Source organism: Cucurbita pepo, chromosome 9, assembly GCF_057944985.1.
Source record: "Cucurbita pepo subsp. pepo isolate OVF chromosome 9, ASM5794498v1, whole genome shotgun sequence".
Taxonomy (NCBI): domain Eukaryota; kingdom Viridiplantae; phylum Streptophyta; class Magnoliopsida; order Cucurbitales; family Cucurbitaceae; genus Cucurbita; species Cucurbita pepo.
The window spans coordinates 5617797-5641926 of record NC_141806.1 but is presented as its reverse complement, the minus strand read 5'-3'; the positions used below and the strand labels follow the sequence as shown (position 1 = coordinate 5641926).

The 24130-nt window shown below is 39.2% G+C and overlaps 4 non-coding genes across 4 annotated transcripts; all 4 read left to right on the top strand.

Annotated features, from left to right (window-relative positions):
* Positions 1–301: 301 nt before the first annotated feature.
* Positions 302–383, top strand: TRNAS-CGA (transfer RNA serine (anticodon CGA)). Its single transcript has one exon. It is a non-coding gene; the product is annotated as a tRNA-Ser (tRNA).
* Positions 384–1130: 747 nt separating this feature from the next.
* Positions 1131–1214, top strand: TRNAS-UGA (transfer RNA serine (anticodon UGA)). Its single transcript has one exon. It is a non-coding gene; the product is annotated as a tRNA-Ser (tRNA).
* Positions 1215–7512: 6298 nt separating this feature from the next.
* On the top strand, positions 7513–7594 carry TRNAS-CGA (transfer RNA serine (anticodon CGA)). The gene has a single exon. It is a non-coding gene; the product is annotated as a tRNA-Ser (tRNA).
* A 12236-nt stretch (positions 7595–19830) lies between these two features.
* On the top strand, positions 19831–19912 carry TRNAS-CGA (transfer RNA serine (anticodon CGA)). Its single transcript has one exon. It is a non-coding gene; the product is annotated as a tRNA-Ser (tRNA).
* Positions 19913–24130: the final 4218 nt, after the last annotated feature.

Below are 24130 nucleotides of genomic sequence, written 5' to 3'. Positions count from 1 at the left end.
GTTCAGTCTACTAAATATAGTTCTACCAGATTTAACCATCTACTATATATAGCTATGTACCATATATAGCTTTACCGGATATAGCTTCACCATATATGGCTTTACCAAATATAGATTTACCGGATATAGCCATTGACCAAGCTATAAATACAGGGAGCAGATTCCATAACTCAACATTAAGGAGGCAGACTCGAAATCTGTTGGACTGTGTCTGCTTAGGTTCGAATCGACGAATTTTTTAGCTTTATTGTGAAATCACACATCGGTTGAATAAGGAACGAATAATTCTTTATATAGGGGTGTCAATATGTTCGAGTGGTTAAGGAGACAGACTCGAAATCTGTTGGGCTATGCCTGTGCAGGTTCGAATCCTGCTGTTGACAAGTTTTGTTAAGTTTTATTGTGCGCAGGTTCAAATCCGAACTTGCTGTTCGAGATAGACTTGAAATCTGTTGGGCTATGCTTGCGCAGGTTGGAGATAGACTTGAAATCTGTTGGGCTATGCTTGCGCAGGTTGGAGATAGACTTGAAATCTGTTGGGCTATGCTTGCGCAGGTTGGAGATAGACTTGAAATCTGTTGGGCTATGCTTGCGCAGGTTGGAGATAGACTTGAAATCTGTTTGTCTATGCTTGCGCAGGTTCGAATCCTGTTGTTCTCGAATTCTTTGTAGTCCGAGTAGTTATTCTTTTAGCTTTATTGTGAAATCTCACATCATTTGAACAAGGAACGAATCATTCCTTACGAATTTTGAATCGACGAATTTTTTTAGCTTTTAGTAGTCCGAGTAGTTAAGGATCTGTTGGGCTATGGCGGCTAAGGTTCGAATTCGTATAGTCGAATTTTTTTAGCTTTATTGTGAAATCTCACATCGGCGACAAATTTGTTAGCTTTACTGTGAAATCACACATCGGTTAACAACAAGGAACAAATAATTCTTTAGATAAGTGTGTCAATATGTCCCAATGGTTAAGGGGAAGGAATCATTCCTTATGTAAGGGGTGTCAATATGTCCGAGCGGTTAAGGAGACAGACTCGAAATCTGTTGGGCTATGCCGACGATGGTTTGAATAATTCTATTGAAATCTCACATAAGTTGAATAAGGAACAAATCATTCTTCACATAAGGGTGTTAATATGTCTGAGTGGTTAAGGAGACAGACTTGAAATCTCTTGGGCTATGCCTGCGCGTAGGTTCGAATCCTACTGTTGACGTGTTGATGAGTTTTTAGTAGTCCAAGTGGTTAAGGAGACAAACATCTGTGGGCTATGCGCATAGTTTAAATTTTGTTGTGAGTTGGGTGGGTTATGAACTCTACTCGAGGTGGAACAAGGACCATAGTACATCGTTATGAATGTCATACTTGAGGTTTATTGTTTGTATTTTTTGCTTTTGAGTTATACTAACATGGTTGATTTGTAGCTAAAAGCTAAGGATATAAATGTTTTTGTGTCAGATCCTAGATTTAACATTTATGTGAATGTTATTGAAAATTAGAAAAACAAATGTGGCTAAACTCTCCCACTTTGATATCCACCCAAGGCTCAGTCCACGATTAAAGAATAAAAAAAAAAAAATGTGGTTGCTGGGATTCGAGCCCAAGTCTCCATGGCCACAACGTGGAATTCTCACTACTAAACAATAGCCACCTTGTTTTGTATCCCATCATTCATCGTAACCAAGCCCCAAAGGGCTCATCTATCGACTAACAGTTCATGATTTAAGGATAAATCAACAAACTTTTAATTGTCTCCACATCAAATTGTTCATACTGTGAGAGTCCATCTTGAGGTTTTAAAGTTAAGCTTAAACCCGTAAACCCTTTATCATTTCATACATAGTAACATGATCGTATTATCTTGTAACTCGCTTAAACTAGTAAACCCTTTATCATTTCATACATAGTAACATGATCCTATTATCGGGTAACCCACTGACGTGTGTAATCTTTAAGAAACCATTGCAAAAAAAAAAAAAAAAAAAAAAAAAAAAAACAAAATTACTTCTTTCTACTCGATTCACTTTCAATTGTTGGGATTCAAGCCTAGATCTACACAAACACAACTTGGATCCTCACCACTAAACTACAACATCTACTTTGATATTTAGTCCATCATTTAATACCAACATTGATCTGGTCTTGAGGGTCCATGATTAAAGATAAGCTAGCAAGTCCCTAATTATCTCAATAATATATTATCCGTTATAATAATGAAAAGAAAAATATGTCTAGGATTCGAGTCCAAGTTTTACCATTATTTATTATAATCTAGGGCCCTGGGCTGATATGTCATCTCGTCATTTAATACCAATGTTGATCTTATTCTGGCAGTTCACAATTGAGGAGAAGCTAGCAAACTCCTAATTGTCTCAACATTATATTGTTCATTTCATATAGGAATAGAACACTATGAGAGCCTAGGGCTTCTTGTTTCTCTAGCTCTTTCCGGCCATCATTCTTGGGAGGAAGCATCATGGAGGTACTTGGTTAAGGGGGAGACATAGAGGTGACTTGGAGAGGCAACATGGTAATGACTAAGAGGCTTGGAGGGGTTATATGTTGGTTACTTGGAGGAGGATTGAAGAAGAGACATGGTTCTAACTTAAAACGGTTGACGTGGCAACTTGGAGGACGAGACATGGAGTCAACTAGGAGAAACAGATATGATGGTGACTTGGAGGAGGGTTGGATCCAACATGACTATGACTTAAAGAGGTTGATATTGTGACATGACTGTGACTTGTAGGAGGTTGATGCGTGACTCAGAGAAGGAGATAATATGAAGGTGACTAAGAGGATGTGACATGTCGATTACTTAGAGAATGCTTGGGGGAGGGTAGAGAAGAAAGAAGAAAGAAAGAAAAAAAAAAAGAGTTGGCCGGCGAGCGGCAGAGGGCGACGACAGGCGCCGGACACGCGTCGACCATCGGCTGGAGCAATGCAGCTCCAGTGAGGCGTCGACACGTGTTGCCTGCAAGTCGGGCCGAACCACAACGCAAGTCGAGCCGACCGGACCGACCCGGACCAGCCATCCCGCAACTACGCGGAGGCGGGCGCGCGAGCAGCCTGCGACTGGCGCCTTCCCGCGCACGTGACCACGCACTCCCAGCGCGCTGCTGGCGCGTGAGCGTGCGTGGAACAGCCAATTTGGCCTGGTTGCTTTCTGCTTGAACAATTTTTGTCTCAGTTCCCGTTCTAATACTATTTTTATGTGAATAGGGACCTAATTTAAAGAAATCAGTATTTTTGGACACCTCACGGGCAAAGAAATGCTAGAAAAGGGGCACGCATCAACCAAGTAAGTCACCACCCGATATTTAGGAAGAAATACTTGTATGATTCGCTTGGATTACATGCATGCCAGTAGTTTTGCTTCAGATTAGCTCTCCATGTAAATTATTGGTCAGATTAACTGTTATGACTGTATTGGGTGAATTACATGAGTGTTGTTGTATGCTTTATGCTTCGGCTGTATGTATGCATGCATTTAATTTATGTTGAAATTGTGTATTCTGTGTTCCAGGTGCTTGATGGACGAATTCGCCCCATTGAGCGCGAACTTCGTGCTCTAGGTGCTTGATGAAGGTCATCGCCCGTTGAGCTGGTATGCCTAGTTTGCGGGAATTATATAGTATGATGTTAGAAGACGATTGCATGCACACTCTGTTAATTGCTATGGCCCATTTCTATGATAAGCTTAGGGAATTATTGTTAGGAGCGATATGTCGCTCCAGCCAGATTTAATTTTCCCTAGGAACTTAGCGGTTTACCACGGCAAGAAGGTACCTCAGAGTGTTCATAGATTGCTAGCGTGAGAACGGTATCTATAGCTTCGTGGGAGGACCAAGGGTCCCATGAACTTTTAAATCATCTGGCCCAAATAAGACGTAGCTTCCTGATGTTGTTAGTTGTGACACTGACAACAAGTTCTTATTTATACCCGGTACATGATAAACATTATGTAGCGACATTGTATCAAACTTATTGCCAGGCATGATTGTCGTATTGCCGATTTGAGCAATTGATAACTGTGTGTTATTTGTTGTGCGTACCATACGACTTCCTTTGTAGTCTTTCTTGTCTTACAATTTTCTCTGATCGCCAGTCATGTGGTTTGAACATCATGAATCAACGATTCAGTCATTCTCATAGTTGATATGGTCTTCCATTGTCGCCATGAGTGCTAGCTCGTCTTCTTCTATGGGACATAGTACCTCTGCATCCCATTCATCTTCTATCTTCTTTTTGGATATTGCCGCATTGCTTTCAATAGACATTTTCCTGGACCAACAATCTCTAGACATGTGGCCCTTTGTCCCGCAATTATAGAAAATACCTCCAAATCTCTTTTCTTGGAAACTCTTGTTGTCGTTCTTCTGAGCTCTCTCAGGTTGTGAAGTTCCTTGGTGGCTTCTTCTTTTGTCACCATTGTATTCACATTTGGTAGACGGCCTATTATTGCTCCGACTTTCACTTGTGTAGAGTGCTTCTTCTGCACCCTTCAATGTGATGCCTCCCATTTGTTTAGCCATGGCTTCTTGGCTGGCTAACAAATTTTCGAACTCTACAAGTGATGGTTGAGTGGGCCATCCTTGTACAGCAGTAATGAAGCTTCGATATTCCGGTCGCAATCCGTGGATTATAATCCTCTTCCTTTGAGATTCTACAATGGCAGACTTTAGGTCTTGTTCAGTAATCTCCCGACAGTTCGATTTAACCTTGTGGAAGTACTGAGCAATCGTCATGTCACGTTGTGAAATTGACAACAACTCATTCTCCAGAAGTTGTAGCCTCGTATCATTCTTCTTTGAGAACAACATCACGAACGTGTCCCATTCTTCTTTCGGTGTCTTGTCATCCCAAATATGTTCTAACATCTCTTCTCCGATGGTGGTCTTCAAGGCAAACATTGCTTTGCCTGGTTTGATTCTCCATTTGCGCAAGGCGCCGTTAGAATCATCCTCTGGCGGCGTAGTTTCGCACCTGCCAATGATCTCCCAAAGATCATGTCCTTGTAAATAGGACATCATGCATGTTGCCCACGTGTTGTAGTTGTTGTTGCTGAGTTTCTTGATTCCTCTACGATTTGGAAATCACCCATCGTGTTGGTCATACCACAGTAATACCAAACAAGCTCTTTCGACACAAGACTTGCAGAGTCACAGACTTCTCACGACACAAAAGAAACTCACTCACCACTAATCTCAAGAAATCGTCTCTGATGTGGAAGATCAGACAGAGCTGCAACCACAGAGCATACTAAGGATTCCAAGAGATCAGATAACCTACACTAACCTCGCTCTGATACCATGTTAGACGAACACGACTCTCCACAATGGTATGATATTGTCCACTTTGAGCATAAGCTCTCATGGCTTTGCTTTGGGTTTCCCCAAAAGGCCTCATACAAATCGCGTTAGTATTCCTCACTTATAAACCCATGATCATTCCCTAAACTAGCCGATGTAGGACTTCCATCATCCAACACCTCCTCTCGAACAAAGTGTGCCTCCCCTTAATCGAGGCTCGACTCCTTCCATCATCCAACACCTCCCCTCGAACAAAGTGCGTCTCCCCTTAATCGAGGCTCGACTCCTTTGGAGTCTTAGTCATTTTTTACTGCCTTCGAGGAGGGGCTTGGCTCCTTTTCTTTAGGAGTTCTTTGTTCGATATTTGAGGATTTGAGGATTTACCAATCTATTGGCACGACTAAGTTTAGGGCATGGCTCTGATACCAAATGTTGAACACAACTCACTGTGGGAAACACTCGCACTCTTTATTAACACCAATCGAGAAGAGAATACAAGACACTCTGTAGAATACTACTGCTTTTTATTGTTTTTGGATTTCTTTGATGAATAACCTAGGTAGGGTGGAGGGGTATTTATACTCTAGGCTACCCAATCTAGACCTAACAAATCTAAATCTAGACCTAACAAATCTGAATCTTTTTCCTAAAATATCTAGATCTCTTCCTCCTCAAATATCGGGGTATTTTTCCTAAATCTCTACTAAAATAAATATATGATGGGCTCGTACAATTATTGGGCTTGACTCTATTGGGCTAGTGATGATATTTCAACATAGCCTATGGGGTGTCAATATGTTTGAGTGCTTAAAGAGACAGCGCAGGTTTGAATTCTGTTGCTGAATTATTCCTTATATAAGGATAGCCTGCGCATCATTCCTTATATACTTGAAATCAATATGTCCAAGTGGTAAGGGAAATGAATCATTCCTTACATAAGGGGTGTCAATATGTTCGAGTGGTTAAGGAGACAACACAGGTTCGAATTCTGTTGTTGAATCATTCCTTATATAAGGATAGCATGTGCATCATTCCTTATATAAGGGGTGTTAATATGTCTAGACTTGAAATCAGGTTTGAATCTTGCGACGAATTTTTAGCTTTATTGTGAAATCTCAAATCGGTTGAACAAGGAATGAATCATTCCCTATGTAAGGGGTGTTAAAATGTCTGAATGGTTAAGGAGGCAGACTCGAAATCTGTTGGACTGTGTCTGCTTAGGTTCGAATCGACGAATTTTTTAGCTTTATTGTGAAATCACACATCGGTTGAACAAGGAACGAATAATTCTTTATATAGGGGTGTCAATATGTCCAAGTGGTTAAGGAGACAGACTTGAAATCTATTGGGCTATGCTTGCCTGTTGACGAATTTTTAGCTTTATTGTGAAATCTGACATCGCTTGAACAAGGAATGAATCGTTCATATAAGGGTGTCAATATGTTCGAATGGTTAAGGAGATAGACTCGAAATCTATTGCGCTATGCCTGCGTAGGTCGAATCCTGCTGTCAATATGTCTGAGTGGTTTCATTCCATTCTTGAGCGGTTAAGGTATCGGGGCTGTCATTCCTTATATTAAGGTGTGTTAATGTTTTTAATTTTACTGTGAAATCACACATAGGTTGAACAAGGAACGAACCAATATGTCTGAGTTTTTAATTTTATTGTGAAATCACACATCTCTTGAACAAGGAAGGACTCATTCCTTAAGGTATCACGAGTGTCATTCCTTATATAAGGGGTGTTAATGTTTTTAATTTTATTGCGAAATCACATATCGGTTGAACAAGGAACGAACCATTCCTTATTATATAAGGGGATGTTAATATGTATGAGTTTTTAATTTTACTGTGAAATCACACATCGGTTGAACAAGGAACGAATCATTCCTTATTCATTATAGAAGGTGTGTTAATATGTCTGAGTTTTTAATTTTATTGTGAAATCACACATCTCTTGAATGAGGAAGGACTCATCCCTTATTCCTAATATAAGGGGTGTCAATCATTCCTCATTCCTTAGATAAGGGGTGTCATTCCTTATTCCTTATGAAAGGGGTGTTAATATGTTGGAGTGGTTAAGGAGGCAGACTTTAAATCTGTTGGGCTATGCCTGCCATGTTAGAATCGACGAATTTTTTAGCTTTATTGTGAAATCACACATCGGTTGAATAAGGAACAAATAATTCTTTATATAGGGGTGTCAATATGTCCGAGTGGTTAAGGAGACAGACTCGAAATCTGTTGGGCTATGCCTGCGCAGGTTCGAATCCTGCTGTTGACGAGTTTTATTGTGCGCAGGTTCAAATCCGAACCTGCTGTTCGAGATAGACTTGAAATCTGTTGGTCTATGCTTGCGCAGGTTCGAATCCTGTTGTTCTCGAATTCTTTGTAGTCCGAGTAGTTATTCTTTTAGCTTTATTGTGAAATCTCACATCATTTGAACAAGGAACGAATCATTCCTTACGAATTTTGAATCGACAAATTTTTTTAGCTTTTAGTAGTCCGAGTAGTTCGACAAATTTTTTTAGCTTTTAGTAGTCCGAGTAGTTAAGGATCTGTTGGGCTATGGCGGCTAAGGTTCGAATTCGTATAGTCGAATTTTTTTAGCTTTATTGTGAAATCTCACATCGGCGACAAATTTGTTAGCTTTACTGTGAAATCACACATCGGTTAACAACAAGGAACAAATAATTCTTTAGATAAGTGTGTCAATATGTCCCAATGGTTAAGGGGAAGGAATCATTTCTTATGTAAGGGGTGTCAATATGTCCGAGCGGTTAAGGAGACAGACTTGAAATTTGTTGGGCTATGCTTGCGCAGGTTGGAGATAGACTTGAAATTTGTTGGGCTATGCTTGCGCAGGTTGGTTGGGCTATGCTTGCGCAGGTCGGAGATAGACTTGAAATTTGTTGGGCTATGCTTGCGCAGGTTGGTTGGGCTATGCTTGCGCAGGTTGGAGATAGACTTGAAATCTGTTGGGCTATGCTTGCGCAGGTTGGAGATAGACTTGAAATCTGTTGGTCTATGCTTGCGCAGGTTCGAATCCTGTTGTTCTCGAATTCTTTGTAGTCCGAGTAGTTATTCTTTTAGCTTTATTGTGAAATCTCACATCATTTGAACAAGGAACAAATCATTCCTTACGAATTTTGAATCGACAAATTTTTTTAGCTTTTAGTAGTCCGAGTAGTTAAGGATCTGTTGGGCTATGGCGGCTAAGGTTCGAATTCGTATAGTCGAATTTTTTTAGCTTTATTGTGAAATCTCACATCGGCGACAAATTTGTTAGCTTTACTGTGAAATCACACATCGGTTAACAACAAGGAACAAATAATTCTTTAGATAAGTGTGTCAATATGTCCCAATGGTTAAGGGGAAGGAATCATTCCTTATGTAAGGGGTGTCAATATGTCCGAGCGGTTAAGGAGACAGACTCGAAATTTGTTGGGCTATGCCTACGATGGTTTGAATAATTCTATTGAAATCTCACATAAGTTTTACCATTATTTATTATATTCTAGGCCCTTGGGCTGATATGTCATCTCATCATTTAATACCAATGTTGATCTTATTCTGGCAGTTCACAGTTGAGGAGAAGCTAGCAAACTCCTAATTGTCTCAACATTATATTGTTCATTTCATATAGGAATAGAACACTATGAGAGCCTAGGGCTTCTTGTTTCTCTAGCTCTTTCCGGCCATCATTCTTGGGAGGAAGCATCATGGAGGTACTTGGTTAAGGGGGAGACATAGAGGTGACTTGGAGAGGCAACATGGTAATGACTAAGAGGCTTGGAGGGGTTATATGTTGGTTACTTGGAGGAGGAGGATTGAAGAAGAGACATGGTTCTAACTTAAAACGGTTGACGTGGCAACTTGGAGGACGAGACATGGAGTCAACTAGGAGAAACGGATATGATGGTGACTTGGAGGAGGGTTGGATCCAACATGACTATGACTTAAAGAGGTTGATATTGTGACATGACTGTGACTTGTAGGAGGTTGATGCGTGACTCAGAGAAGGAGATAATATGAAGGTGACTAAGAGGATGTGACATGTCGATTACTTAGAGAATGCTTGGGGGAGGGTAGAGAAGAAAGAAGAAAGAAAGAAAAAAAAAAGAGTTGGCCGGCGAGCGGCAGAGGGCGGCGACAGGCGCCGGACACGCGTCGACCATCGGTTGGAGCAATGCAGCTCCAGTGAGGCGTCGACACGTGTCGCCTGCAAGCCGGGCCGAACCGCAACGCAAGTCGAGCCGACCGGACCGACCCGGACCAGCCATCCCGCAACTACGCGGAGGCGGGCGCGCGAGCAGCCTGCGACTGGCGCCTTCCCGCGCACGTGACCACGCACTCCCAGCGCGCTGCTGGCGCGTGAGCGTGCGTGGAACAACCAATTTGGCCTGGTTGCTTTCTGCTTGAACAATTTTTGTCTCAGTTCTAGTTCTAATACTATTTTTATGTTTATAGGGACCTAATTTAAAGAAATCAGTATTTTTGGACACCTCACGGGCAAAGAAATGCTAGAAAAAGGGCACGCGTCAACCAAGTAAGTCACCACCCGGTATTTAGGAAGAAATACTTGTAGGATTCGCTTGGATTACATGCATGCCAGTAGTTTTGCTTCAGATTAGCTCTCCATGTAAATTATTGGTCAGATTAACTATTATGACTGTATTGGGTGAATTACATGAGTGTTGTTGTATGCTTTATGCTTCGGCTGTATGTATGCATGCATTTAATTTATGTTGAAATTGTGTATTCTGTGTTCCGGGTGCTTGATGGACGAATTTGCCCCATTGAGCGCGAACTTCGTGCTCTAGGTGCTTGATGAAGGTCATCGCCCGTTGAGCTGGTATGCCTAGTTTGCGGGAATTATATAGTATGATGTTAGAAGACGATTGCATGCACACTCTATTAAATGCTAGGGCCAATTTCTATGATAAGCTTAGGGAATTATTGTTAGGAGCGATATGTCGCTCCAGCCAGATTTAATTATCCCTAGGAACTTAGCGGTTTACCACGGCAAGAAGGTACCTCAGAGTGTTCATAGATTGCTAGCGTGAGAACGGTATCTATAGCTTCGTGGGAGGACCAAGGGTCCCATGAACTTTTACATCATCTGGCCCAAATAAGACGTAGCTTCCTGATGTTGTTAGTTGTGACACTGACAACAAGTTCTTCTTTATACCCGGTACATGATAAACATTATGTAGCGACATTGTATCAAACTTATTGCCAGGCATGATTGTCGTATTGCCGATTTGAGCAATTGATAACTGTGTGTTATTTGTTGTGCGTACCATACGACTTCCTTTGTAGTCTTTCTTGTCTTACAATTTTCTCTGATCGCCAGTCATGTGGTTTGAACATCATGAATCAATGATTCAGTCATTCTCATAGTTGATATGGTCTTCCATTGTTGCCATGAGTGCTAGCTCGTCTTCTTCTATGGGACATAGTACCTCTGCATCCCATTCATCTTCTATCTTCTTTTTGGATATTGCCGCATTGCTTTCGAGGTGGAACAAGGACCATAGTACATCGTTATGAATGTCATACTTGAGGTTTATTGTTTGTATTTTTTGCTTTTGAGTTATACTAACATGGTTGATTTGTAGCTAAAAGCTAAGGATATAAATGTTTTTGTGAAGCTAAGGATATAAATGTTTTTGTGTCAGATCCTACTGCAAAACTCTGCCACTTTGATATCCACCCAAGGCTCAGTCCACGATTAAAGAATAAAGAATAAAGAAAAATAAATGTGACTACTGGGATTCGAGCCCACGTCTCCACAGCCACAACATGGAATTCCCACCACTAAACTACAGCCACCTTGTTTTCTAGTGCATCATTCATCGTAAACAAGCCCCAAAGGGCTCATCTATCTGGTAACTCGCTTAAACTAGTAAACCCTTTATCATTTCATACATAGTAACACGATCGTATTATCTGGTAACCCACTGACATGTGTAATTTTTAAGAAACCATTGCAAAAAAAAAACAAAAAAAAACAAAATTACTTCTTTCTACTCAATTCACTTTCAATTGTTGGGATTCAAGCCAAGGTCTACACAACCACAACTTGGATCCTCACCACTAAACTACAACATCTACTTTGATATTTAGTCCATCATTTAATACCAACATTGATCTGGTCTTGAGGGTCCATGATTAAAGATAAGCTAGCAAGTCCCTAATTATCTCCATAATATATTATTCGTTATAATAATGAAAAGAAAAATATGTCTAGGATTGGAGTCCAAGTTTTACCATTATTTATTATAATCTAGGCCCCTGGACTGATATGTCATCTCATCATTTAATACCAATGTTGATCTTATTCTGGCAGTTCACAATTGAGGAGAAGCTAGCAAACTCCTAATTGTCTCAACATTATATTGTTCATTTCATATAGGAATAGAACACTATGAGAGCCTAGGGCTTCTTGTTTCTCTAACTCTTTCTGGCCATCATTCTTGGGAGGAAGCATCATGGAGGTACTTGGTTAAGGGGGCGACATAGAGGTGACTTGGAGAGGCAACATGGTAATGACTAAGAGGCTTGGAGGGGTTATATGTCGGTTACTTGGAGGAGGATTGAAGAAGAGACATGGTTCTAACTTAAAAAGGTTGATGTGGCAACTTGGAGGACGAGACATGGAGCCAACTAGGAGAAACAGATATGATGGTGACTTGGAGGAGGGTTGAATCCAACATGACTATGACTTAAAGAGGTTGATGTTGTGACATGACTGTGACTTGTAGGAGGTTGATGCATGACTGAGAGAAGGTTGATGCATGACTTAGAGAAGGAGATAATATGAAGGTGACTAAGAGGATGTGACATGTCCATTACTTAGAGAATGCTTGGAGGAGTGACATGACTATGAATTAGAGGAGATGTATAGTAACTTTAAGGAGAAGGGTAGGAGGTGACTCCTAGGAGGAGACAATGATAGAATGGAGGATAAGGAAATTTAGTTGTTTACCATAATTTTCTCCATAATTCTTACTTACTATAAGTTTGGGTGAGTTTCAACTAGTAGGTGGAGGATTTTGAATGACTTGTTTCAAGAAAGAAAAGATTGGCCACAAAAAAGAATATAAGACTCATCTCCCTAGTAGATTTTTTTCTCAAAATTAGTTGATACACAAAGGGCTTTTTTACTCGATTTCTTGATAGTATGCACGTGGTAAGCCATTTTTTGGCCTGTTTGACCCTCATTCAACTACTTTTGTCTCGATTTTGATCTAGCCCTAATTATACTTGGATCAAGATCCACTAGAGACATTTTAGAAAAGTTAGAGTTTCTAACACGCAGAAAAGCTAGCTCAAGAAGGCATACATCATCCATGTAAGTAGCGAACAAAACTTTAGACAAGTAATAATTGCAAGGATCACTAGGACGTGCTAGCATGCAAACCTTTCTTATCTTAAATGGCTAGAAAATGCATGTTCAAGACTTCAAAAGGGAAATTTTTCATAAGAATGAATTGTATGTATAATATGAAAAATTATCGTTATACCCCTAGGATAAGATTTTTTTATTCATGTTGTTTTCAAGACTATAATACGAGTTGGGCAATATGGATGAGTAAGCTATATAAGATGTAAGAAAGTATCAAAATACTTCTATGATAACATTTGTGATGAATTGTGCTTTAAATTTTTTTCTAGGATGGACTATTGTGATCTGTGCTCCATGTGATTGATCGTTATAATCTCATCATTGAGATTGTTTATTTGCATGAATGTTTTAGTTTATGTTTTTAGTGATTTATGTGATTGATAGGATACCTCCCTTATAAGCTTGCACAAATGTTTAAATTATGTAAACCATGCTCTAGGTGATCGACACGATAATCTCCCTGGCGAAGCATACACAAGAGAACCAAGCTAAGACTAAGGCACTAGAGCTAAAGTGATTGCAAGTTGCCCTAAGTCAGTACATTTTCGGTAGATCCTATACCCTAGGATCATGAGCGGGTGATCATAGGAATAGACCTGTGTGCACCTGGAGAGTAGATTAGTTCAAGGAGTTAGTCATAGTCGTCCCAGAAAAGAGAGACAAGGTTTAAACCGACTAGATGCCCTTAAGAACCAAGTAGAGCTCCAAGTATGTACGGTGTCACTAGTTTAATGATGGCATAAAAGTCTCTGCTACCCTTTCCCCTCTTATAGCCATATTTTCAAGTTTTTACTATGATACGCCTACAACCGAGTCAGCCATGGACTGATTAGGGTTGTGTGACCTGATAGTTAAATTGGATTACCCTACATAACAGACCTATCTTGAGATTGGCAATGGAATCATGTGGGTAATGTTAGTACCCTCAACTAACCAACCAACCATAGGTGACTATATATTACTGAAGGAAAGTTCACCCGCCAACCTCCCATGAATGATGAGTGGACAAGTACACATCATACTACCACACAAGAGAGAGAATTCTACGACGTCATGCCTCAACCAAGTCACCCGTTTTACACTATACACGCAAAGCAAGCTACCTTAAGTCAAAGAACAGAAGAGTTCACCCTAAAGAGACTTGTTGCTTGACATATCCACTATGCCAGGAAAGGGTGAACCACCTCTTGTGAACCTAAAGTGGGTTCCTGGGCAACTTAAGTAACACTTGAAACTTCAAGACAGCCCAGATGCCTAGATAGCAGTAGAGACTAGGCTTGAACATTCTAGAGCTTAGAGTAAAAATCGTGCATACCTGCTAGATTAAGAATGTGGTGAGACCCAACAAGTAGGATGCTTACTAAGTATTTTTATACTCACCATTTCTCCATTCTTTTTCAGGTATTCATGTTGTTAGTTGAGGTTGAGGGGTGTTCGAGAGTTGTGCGGTCACAGAGTGGGTAATTCTGGAGAATCGGTCTCTCTTTATGTTTTGAGTCATTTGTACTTCAATTTGTAATTGTATCTCAAACCCATTTCTCTATTTAAAATAAATTTGAGTAGCACCATCCTCTAATGACATTCGTTTTTTATTTAATTGTGGTGTTGTTTGTCTCTATTTTGATTTAAATTCTACCTCATTTATCTTTTATTTTATTTTACTTTATCTTATACTTTCTTTTGGTCTTTGTCTTTTTATCCCAGTCGGAGTTTCGAAGCCTAAAAAATTGGGTTGTGACATTTCTCCACATAGATTAATCTTTCCTCCAACCGGAGCGGCTCCTAGTCAATCACGTGTGTATTGTTTGTTATATACTTGTGCAACATGGAACACATCATGAACTCTTGAGGGGACTCACGGTAATGCTAATCGGTATGCTACCAGTTCAATCTACTCTATTTTCTCTAATAGGCTAATAAAGTAAAGGCTAAACATGACATGATTAATGAACTATGCAACGCAACAGGGATGTATGAGAATAGGATGGAAAACTACCATAAAATTTTGCTCGATTTTAAAACATTCAATAATACAACGAAAATTAATATAAAAACATATACATGTATATGTGTTCAATTTGTTCCTAAAAGAAGGAACGGGACCGAGATACAAAAGATGTATATGATATAATAGACTACAGAAATAAATGGACAAGACATACGCCTTGGGTCAACACCCTTCTGTGGCTACCTAGCTCTCAAGTACTTCTCGCCTCATCCAACAACATCATACACCTCGAAGAAAAAATTGTCGGAAGGATGAGTATATAAATATAACCAGTAAGCAATCTATTTGTAGGCTCTCATTGCACACTCTGCCCACTTTTAATTCGAAAATCCTTCATGAAACTTGTTATAAAACTCATTTAGAAGATGTACAAATTGGTTGGAGAGGAAATATGTATCATACCCCTCGAATTCAGAAGAAATTCGAGAAGGAAAAAAAAAAGAGCTTGAATCTCGAGTTCTAGGAACTCTCAACACTCGATTCTTGTCCCAAAACATTGCCCACAACTTCTTATTTATAGATGAAGCTTGCATTGTCTTTGATCATTCTAGAGTCCTACTAAATTTTAACTCCAAGTTTCTAAACTGTCTATCAAAAATATCTACTCATATGACGGTGCTACCTACCTTTATTTTAAATATTCGTTGTTGGATATAAGGAATCTCGAGTCTTCTTGAACATATTCAAATTTCGGCTCAATCCTATGGTTAGATCTTATAATATGAGCGATTTTGTGCAGCTTGTCAATTCGAAAATCGAATATGCTAGGAGCATTTTCATAATTATATCTAACTTCATACCATTTTAGTATTTTTCTTTTAACATTTTATAAAAAACTCCAAACTTTTTGGTAATTTTTTTTTTATCCTTTTTAGTAATTTTTTCATTCTTCAACATTTTAAAGTTCCTCCTCCATAAAAAAAAAAAAAAAGAAAAAAAAATTAAAAATTCAATTCCTTCCCAACGAAATATTAAAATCCAAGAAGTTTCTTATGATAAGAAAATTGATTTTTTTAATTCTTTAGGCTTATTATTTTATTTTTTCCAATGTTTTTGAATCCTTATGAAACCTTATTAAAGGGTTGAAAATATCTTCTTTGGCCCTTTGAACCATCCTTGGATCTCTTACTTCTTCTTTTTGATCTTTTACTTTTTCTGGAGTGCCTTAACTTACTTGGATGTTACAACTACCTCGTCTTCCTCCCTCCCTTCTATTCTAACTTATTTATTGGAATCTCATCAATTTAACATCATGTCATGTTCCTCACATAGTGCTTGGTAGCCACAAACCTAGTCATAACTTAAAGTAAATGACACAAAGTAAGGCGACGCAAACACAAGAATCAAAGACCTTTCATATTCCACCAACGGTTTTCCCTTTTTCTTATGACTCCATCGTGTACAACATAGGAAAAACTTACTAAGGGTCTTTCATCAAAGAGACATAAACTAAGTCATCAAAAAGTTCCAAAGACAAGACTACGACATTAAACACTTCAAGAATTTGGATGTTAATTAACTTGTTGTCAAGAGTGTTTAATCTACAACTTCCTTAGAAAAGTCTTTCAAAATAGCCTGTTTGCCTTATTGATTGTAACCCATCTACGGTCGAGAAGTTGGAGTTCTTGGGGCTTACTTACTCTCCTATTAGTTTTTCAAGTGTAAAAGAATAACCAACGGTAGCTAAGCCAAAAGAGTAAAGAACATCTAGTTGTTGCTTTCGATAATCACCATTTATAAGCTGTCTTTTCTTTTCTTTCTTCTCTTGATTCTTCCATGAAATTACTATTGTGTTATTGAATCCTACGAAATTCAACTTTTGAGCTTTATTGTGAAATCTCACATCGGTTGGACAGGAAACGAATCATTTCTTATATAATTATGTCTACGTGATTTAGGAGGAATTCTGCTCACATTGATTGGATAGGGAACAAATAATTCCTTATATAAGTATGTCCGAGAGGTTAAGGAGGAATTTTGCTATTGACGACTTTTTAGCTTTATTGTGAGATCCCACGTCAGTGGGATAGAGAATGAATCTTTTCTTATATAAGCGTGTCAATATGTTTGAGTTGTTAAGGAGACAGACTTGAAATCTGTTGGGTTTTGCTTGCATAGGTTCAAATCTTGTTGTGATGACTTTATTTAGCTTTATTGGGAAATCCCACATCTCGAACCAAACGACTTTTTTTAACTTTGGACAGGGAACGAATCTCCGAGTGGTTGACGAGGAATTCTGCTATTGGCGATTTTTAGCTTTGTCGAGAAGGGGTGTCAATATGTCCTAGTGGTGGCGACTTTTTAGCTTTGTTGAGAAGGGGTGTCAATATGTCCGAGTGGTTAAAGAGAAATTCTTCTATTGGTGACTTTTTAGCTTTGTTGTGAGATCCCACATCATCAGTTGAATAGGAAATGAATAATTCCTTATATAAGGGGTGTCAACATGTCTAGTGGTCAAGGAGATAGACTAAAAATCTATTGGGCTTTGCCCACGGACGTTTGAATCCTGTTGTTCACAACTTTTTAGCTTTATTGTTAAATCCCACATCCGTTGGATAGTAAACAAATCATTCCTTATATAAGGGGTGTCAATATGTCTGAGTGGTTAAGGGAAACGAATCATTCCTTACATAAGGGGTGTTAATATGTTCGAGGGATTAAAGAGACAGTGCAGGTTCGAATTCTGTTGTTGAATCATTCGGGGTGTCAATATGTTTGACTGCTTAAAGAGACAGCGCAGGTTTGAATTCTATTGTTCAATCATTACTTATATAAGGATAGCTGCACATCATTCCTTATATACTTGAAATCAATATGTCCAAGTGGTTAAGGGAAACCAATCATTCCTTACATAAGGGGTGTCAATATGTTCGAGTGGTTAAGGAGACAACACAGGTTCGAATTCTGTTGTTGAATCATTCCTTATATAAGGATAGCCTATGCATCATTCCTTATATAAGGGGTGTTAATATGTCTAGACTTGACATCAGGTTTGAATCTTGCGACGAATTTTTAGCTTTATTGTGAAATCTCAAATCGGTTGAACAAGGAATGAATCATTCCTTATGTAAGGGGTGTTAAAATGTTTGAATGGTTAAGGAGGCAGACTCGAAATCTGTTGGACTACAACTGCTTAGGTTCGAATCGATGAATTTTTTAGCTTTATTCATATCGGTTGAACAAGGAACGAATAATTCTTTATATAGGGGTGTCAATATGTCCAAGTGGTTAAGGAGACAGACTTGAAATCTATTGGGCTATGCTTGCCTGTTGACGAATGAATGAATCGTTCATATAAGGGTGTCAATATGTTCGAATGGTTAAGGAGATAGACTCGAAATCTATTGGGCTATGCCTGCGTAGGTCGAATCCTACTGTCAATATGTCTAAGTGGTTTCATTCCATTCTTGAGCGGTTAAGGTATCAGGGGTGTCATTCCTTATATTAAGGGGTGTTAATATTTTTAATTTTACTGTGAAATCACACATAGGTTGAACAAAGAACGAACCAATATGTCTGAGTTTTTAATTTTATTGTAAAATCACACATCTCTTGAACAAGGAAGGACTCATTCCTTAAGGTATCACTTGGTGTCATTCCTTATATAAGGGGTGTTAATGTTTTTAATTTTATTGCGGAATCACATATCGGTTGAACAAGGAAGGAACCATTCCTTATTATATAAGGGGGTGTTAATATGTCTGAGTTTTTAATTTTACTGTGAAATCACACATCGGTTGAACAAGGAACGAATCATTCCTTATTCATTATAGAAGGTGTGTTAATATGTCTGAGTTTTTAATTTTATTGTGAAATCACACATCTCTTGAACGAGGAAGGACTCATCCCTTATTCCTTATTCCTCATATAAGGGGTGTCAATCATTCCTTATTCCTTATATAAGGGGTGTCATTCCTTATTCCTTATATAAGGGGTGTTAATATGTCGGAGTGGTTAAGGAGACAGACTTTAAATCTGTTGGGCTATGCCTGCCATGTTCGAATTGACGAATTTTTCAGCTCTATTGTGAAATCACACATCGGTTGAATAAGGAACGAATAATTCTTTATATAAGGGTATCAATATGTCCGAGTGGTTAAGGAGACAGACTCGAAATTTGTTGGGCTATGCCTGCGCAGGTTTGAATCTTGCTGTTGATGAGTTTTGTTTAGTTTTATTGTTAAATCATACATCCGTTGAACAAGAAACGAATCATCCCTTTTGTCCGAGTGGTTAAGGAGACACACTCGAAATCTGTTGAGTTGTGCACTTCTATTGAAATGTGAACAAGGAATGAATCATTCTTTATATAAAGGTGTCAATATGTCCACTCCTATGCCTGCGCAGGTTCAAATCCGAACCTGTTGTTGATGAATTGTGAACAACGAATGAATCATTCTTTAAATAAGGGTGTCAATATGTCCACTCCTATGCCTGCGCAGGTTCAAATCCGAACCTGCTGTTGATGAATTGTGAACAACGTGTCAATATGTCTGCTTAGGTTCGAATCGACAAATTTTTTAGCTTTATTGTGAAATCACACATCGGTTGAATAAGGAACGAATAATTCTTTATATAGGGGTGTCAATATGTCCAAGTGGTTAAGAGACAGACTTGAAATCTATGGGGCTATGCTTGCCTGTTGACGAATTTTTAGCTTTATTGTGAAATCTGACATCGGTTGAACAAGGAATGAATCGTTCATATAAGGTGTCAATATGTTTGAGTGGTTAAGGAGATAGACTCGAAATCTGTTGGGCTATGCCTGCGTAGGTTCGAACCAATATGTCATCGGTTGAACAAGGAACGAATCATTCCTTATTCATTATAGAAGGGGTGTTAATATGTCTGAGTTTTTAATTTTATTGTGAAATCACACATCTCTTGAACAAGGAAGGACTCATCCCTTATTCCTTATATAAGGGGTGTCAATCATTCCTTATTCCTTATATAACAGGTGTTAATATGTCGGAGTGGTTAAGGAGACAGACTTTAAATCTGTTGGGCTATGCATGCCATGTTCGAATCGACGAATTTTTTAGCTTTATTGTGAAATCACACATCGGTTGAATAAGGAACGAATAATTCTTTATATAAGGGTGTCAATATGTCCGAGTGGTTAAGGAGACAGACTCGAAATCTGTTGGGCTATGCCTGCGCAGGTTTGAATACTGCTGTTGACGAGTTTTATTGTGAAATCATACATCCGTTGAACAAGAAACGAATCATTCTTTATATAAGGGTGTCAATATGTTCGAGTGGTTAAGGAGACACACTCAAAATCTGTTGGGCTGTGCAGTTTTATTGAAATGTGAATAAGGAATGAATCATTCTTTATATAAGGGTGTCAATATGTTCACTCATGTGCCTACGCAGGTTCAAATCCGAACCTGCTGTTGATGAATTGTGTACAATGAATGAATCATCTTTAAATAAGGGTGTCAATATGTCCACTCCTATGCCTGCGCAGGTTCAAATCCGAACCTGCTGTTGATGAATTGTGAACAACGTGTCAATATGTCCACTCCTATGCCTGCGCAGATTCAAATCCGAACCTGCTGTTTATGAATTGTGAACAACGAATGAATCATTCTTTAAATAAGGGTGTCAATATGTTCGAGTGGTAAAGGAAACAGACTCGAAATCTGTTGGGCTGTGCACTTCTATTGAAATCTAAACATGGAACGAATCATTCTTTATATAAGGTGTCCGGTTTGATATCTCACATCGGCTGAACAAGGAAAGAATCATTATTTATATAAGGGCGTCAGTATGTCTGAGTGCTTAAGGAGATAGACTTGAAATCTATTGGGCTTAGTTTGCGCAGTTTCGAATCCTGCTGTTCTCGAATTCTTAGTAATCCGAGTAGTTATTCTTTTACTATGACAAATTTGTTAGCTTTACTGTGAAATCATACATCGGTTGAACAACAAGGAAAAATAGGAATCATTTCTTATGTAAGGGGTGTCAATATGTCCGAGTGGTGTAAGGGGACAGACTCGAAATCTGTTGGGCTATGCCTACGCAGGTTTGAATAATTCTATCGAAATCTCACATCGGTTGAATAAGGAACAAATCATTCTTCATATAAGGGTGTCAATATGTCCGAGTGGTTAAGGAGAAAGACTTGAAATCTGTTGGTCTATGCCTGCGTAGTTAAAATCTTGTTGTGGGTTGGGTGGGTTATGAACTCTACTCGAGGTGGAACAAGGACTAGAATGTCATACTTGAGGTCTATTATTTGTATTTTTTGCTTTTGAGTTATATTAATATGGCTGATTTGTAACTAAAAGCTAAGGAGATAAATGTTTTTTGTTTTTGTGTCGGATCCTAGATTAACATTTACATGAATGTTATTAAAAATTAGAAAACAAATGTGGCTCTAACCCCAAAACTATGCCACTTATAGATGGTTACAAATTTTGGATAATTACTTCATCAAACTCCATTTCACTTTCAAATGGTTTTTGTTATTTTTAAGAACATATCTAATTCGAAAATAAAAATAAGTAAAACTAATATTTTTTAGAATTAAAAACCAAATGTGACTACTATGATTCAAGCCTAGCTCAACGTGCAACTAGTTTGATATTTAGCCCATCATTGATCAAAATCTAGCAAACCCTTTATCGTTTCCTACATAGTAACTAGACATGATCGTATCATCTCATAACTCATTGGCATTTTCCTGAGGGTTGGGTGGGTTCTAAACTCTACTCGAGGTGGAACAAGGACCATAGTACATCGTTATGAATGTCATACTTGAGGTTTGTTGTTTGTATTTTTATCATCTCATAACTCATTGGCATTTTCCTGAGGGTTGGGTGGGTTCTAAACTCTACTCGAGGTGGAACAAGGACCATAGTACATCGTTATGAATGTCATACTTGAGGTTTGTTGTTTGTATTTTTTGCTTTTGAGTTATACTAACATGGTTGATTTGTAGCTAAAAGCTAAGGATATAAATATTTTTGTATGAGATCCTAGATTTAACATTTATGTGAATGTTATTGAAAATTAGAAAACAAATGTGGCTCTGACCGCAAAACTCTGCCACTAGGATTCGAGCCCAGGTGTTCATGGTCACAACATAGAATTCTCACCACTAAACTACAACCACCTTGTTTTCTAGCCCATCATTCATCGTAAACAAGACCCAAAGGGCTCATTTATCCATGTTGAGGTTCTAAAGTTAAGCTTAAACTAGTAAACCCTTTATCATTTCTTACATACATGATCGTATTATCTAGTAACCCACTGACATGTGTAAAATTAAGAAACCATTTAAAAAAAAAAAATTACTTCTTTCTACTCAATTAACTTTCAATTGTTGGGATTAGAGGAGGGTTGGATCCACTATGACTTAAAGAAGTTGATGTTGTGACATGACTGTGACTTGTAGGAGGTTGATGCGTGACTCAGAGAAGGAGATAATATGAAGGTGACTAAGAGGATGTGACATGTCGATTACTTGGAGAATGCTTGGGGGGAGGGCAGAGAAGAAAGAAGAAAGAAAGAAAAAAAAAAAAAAGGAGTCGGCCGGCGAGGGGCGGAAGGCGGCGACAGGTGCCGGACACTCGTCGACCATCGGCTGGAGCAATGCAGCTCCAGCGAGGCGTCGACACGTGTCGCCTCCAAGCCGGGCCGAACCGCAACGCGAGCCGAGCCGACCGGACCGACCCGGACCGGCCGAGCTACGACTACGCGGAGGCGGGCGCATGTGGGATAGCCAATTTGGCCCGGTTGCTTTCTGTTTGGCCGATTTTTGTATCGGTTCCAGTTCTAATACTATTTTTACGTGAATAGGGACCTAATTTAAAGAAATCAGTATTTTTGGACACCTCACGGGCAAAGAAAAGCTAGAAAAAGGGCACGCATCAACCAAGTAAGTCACCACCCGGTATTTAGGAAGAAATATTTGTAGGATTCGATTGGATTGTATGCATGCTAGTAGTTTTGCTTTAAATTAGCTCTCCATGTAAATTATTGGTCAGATTAACTATTATGACTGTATTGGGTGAATTACATGAGTGTTGCTGTATGCTTTATGCTTCCGCTGTATGTATGCATTCATTTAATTTATGTTGGAATTGTGTATTCCGTGTTCAGGGTGCTTAATGGACGAATTCGCCCCATTGAGCGCGAACTTCGTGCTCTAGGTGCTTGATGGAGGTCATCGCCCCGTTGAGCTGGTATGCCTAGTTTGCGGGAATTATATAGTATGATGTGAGAAGACGATTGCATGCACACTCTATTAATTGCTAGGGCCCATTTCTATGATAAGCTTAGGGAATTATTGTTAGGAGCGATATGTCGCTCAAGCCAGATTTAATTTTCCCCTAGGAATTTAGCGGTTTACCACGGCAAGAAGGTACCTCGGAGTGTTCATAGATTGCTAGCGTGAGAACAGTATCTATAGCTTCGTGGGAGGACCAAGGGTCCCTAATCAGTCCTTACTGCTCCTAGCCATTTCGCTTGGGAAATGTGTCCCCACGTCGTACAACCCATTATCTACATTGGAACGGGTTGGGTCGCGCCCCCCATAGGAGGACTATATGGGCGTTGGGGTATTCAGCACACCCCTAGGCTAGGTACCACGTAGTCCCAGATAGCCATGCAGAGGTAGCGCCTCATAGAGAAATACCGACCGTATTAGCTTGGCGTAAGAAACCTTTAAGCGTTTAATGAAAGGACGACGAACCGGTGAAACCCAAGGGGCAAGCCCCAAGGGACTAAGATTAAAACCAGATGTCCTAGAACCGAAGTAGGAAACCGTGGGAATTCTGTTAAACTAAGATGCGAAGAGAGCCTACAAGTAGGTGGCTTACTGAGTATAATTTTTATACTCATTCCTTTCTACTTTTTTTGTCAGGTGCCGGTCGAGGTGGAGGAGCTTCGAGAGCTGTGCGGTCACAGACGGGTCGTTCAGAAGCGTTAGTCCATTTTCGGTCTTTTAGAGTCTTTCGCGAATTCCTTTTAGATTTGTATTTTATTTCCTTTTTGTAAACTTAAATCCTCTTTTGAAATATTTTAATTTTATTTGATTTTCATCTTTTTATTTCACTCTTCTTTTTATTTTCTTTTCTTTTTGTTTGTTTTCGATTTCATCTTTTTAGTCACGATTCGGTTTTTCGAACCCTCGAAAATCGGGTCGTGACAGATTGGTATCAGAGCAGTCGGGTTTTAGATTCTGTAGACTTTTTCTAGGATAGAGAGTCGTACACCTCTGTGACTCAGCTCGACGACACGCATCGCCGCGACCAGGTATGCATTCTAACCCTAGTTAGTAGGATATGAGTGGTTGCAAGGCTGTAAAAATTTGATGTTTGTCTTGGGAAAGTGGTATCTATGATTTCGCTTTAGAGTGTTTAATAGTGAATGTTCACTCTATTACTGTCGAT